Source organism: Schistocerca gregaria, chromosome 6 (genome assembly GCF_023897955.1).
Source record: "Schistocerca gregaria isolate iqSchGreg1 chromosome 6, iqSchGreg1.2, whole genome shotgun sequence".
Lineage (NCBI taxonomy): Eukaryota > Metazoa > Arthropoda > Insecta > Orthoptera > Acrididae > Schistocerca > Schistocerca gregaria.
The window spans coordinates 197927035-197928559 of NC_064925.1; the positions used below are offsets into that span (position 1 = coordinate 197927035).

Below are 1525 nucleotides of genomic sequence, written 5' to 3' on the forward strand. Positions count from 1 at the left end.
AGCAAATAGTTGAGGACGTAGGTATCAGAGATGGAGAGGCTAGCACAGCAGAATAATTCGTAGCAGGGCACATCAAACCACCCAAATGGCTGATGCGGAAGAAAAAAAATCCAATAATTTGTCAGATTCCATAGTTATGTAATGCGAGATACACAGCTAAGGCACTGGCAATTAGATCATTAACAATTCTCACCATGATTTCGTACACCATCAACTGCATGCATGTGATAAAACACTGCGATTTGGGTGTATGTTATGTGGACGCTTGTAAACATCTTCATCGACGCTAGCGCGTGAACCATCTTTTCACAGAGGGAGGTGGTCCGGAGCTTACCGCACTGGACTCGCACCGAGCGAGGTGGCGCAGTGGTTAGCGCACTGGACTCGCATTCGGGAGGACGACGGTTCAATCCCGTCTCCGGTCATCCTGATTTAGGTTTTACGTGATTTCCCTAAATCGTTTCAGGCAAATGCCGGGATGGTTCCTTTGAAAGGGCACGGCCGATTTCCTTCCCAATCCTTCCCTAACCCGAGCTTGCGCTCCGTCTCTAATGACCTCGTTGTCGACGGGACGCCTAAACACTAAGCACCACCACCACCACCACTGGACTCGCTTTCGTGTGGACGATAGTTGAAACCTGCGTCCGGCCATCCTTTAATTTAGGTTTTCCGTGATTTTCCTAAATCGCTTCAAATATTTTCTGGGATGGTTGCTTTGAAAGGGCACGGATCCGTCTCCATCATTTTCTAATCTGGTGCGGCCGATACTCTCGCTGTCTTGTCCCCTCCCCCAAACCAACCAACCGTCTTGTTGAAGCACACATCCTCAAGACCAGTAACTCTGCTAGTACCTCCCAGAAGAACACAAGCTAATGTGAACCCCTACAACAGGGCAGCAGTAGATAAAGTCCTGCAAGGTTATCTCCCCACAAGTCCTCCTCACAGACTGACAGAAAGTAGTTTCTTGTACGCAGAGGCATGGTTGCCGAATGAACTGTCGTCACCCTTCATATCGCTCCTGTAGTCTTTTCAATCACAAGTTTGGATGAAACAAGCCTCCTCTGTGCACATAATAAACGGTATAATTAGCAGCCCTATCATAAACAACAAGACTATCCAATAAAACCATTAAATTCGAAATTCAAAAGTCTTTGACTTCTGTGTTTGACATTCTTGCCGGCTATGATTTGAGGTTTAATTGCTACTCAGCTGATACTGATTGTGAAACATTCTTCAGAGAATTCGTTTCACTGGCAAGTGTTTGGCAGCTCTTCAGTAGTAATCCATGGAAATCGTCCCAACTATCTAAATAATTATTCTTGTTTTTAGGCTGGAGCAGTTTTTGCTATTACATGGCTAGTCTGCGCAAGAGATTTAATCACTTACTTGACGAGTGATATTGCCTTCCTGTACTGCTTCGATGTCCACAGCGATGGTGCTATACTGTGAAGTAATTTACCTGGTCCTTTAAACGAAGTCGAAAATAGCGCCGCCGAAAATCAAAGTTAAACGGTGTTAACAGTCA

At 45.4% G+C, this 1525-nt stretch overlaps 1 non-coding gene across 1 annotated transcript; it reads left to right on the plus strand.

The window, feature by feature from the left end:
- The first annotated feature begins 351 nt into the window (after positions 1-351).
- On the plus strand, positions 352-425 carry Trnaa-cgc (transfer RNA alanine (anticodon CGC)). Its single transcript has one exon. It is a non-coding gene; the product is annotated as a tRNA-Ala (tRNA).
- The last annotated feature ends 1100 nt before the right edge of the window (positions 426-1525 follow it).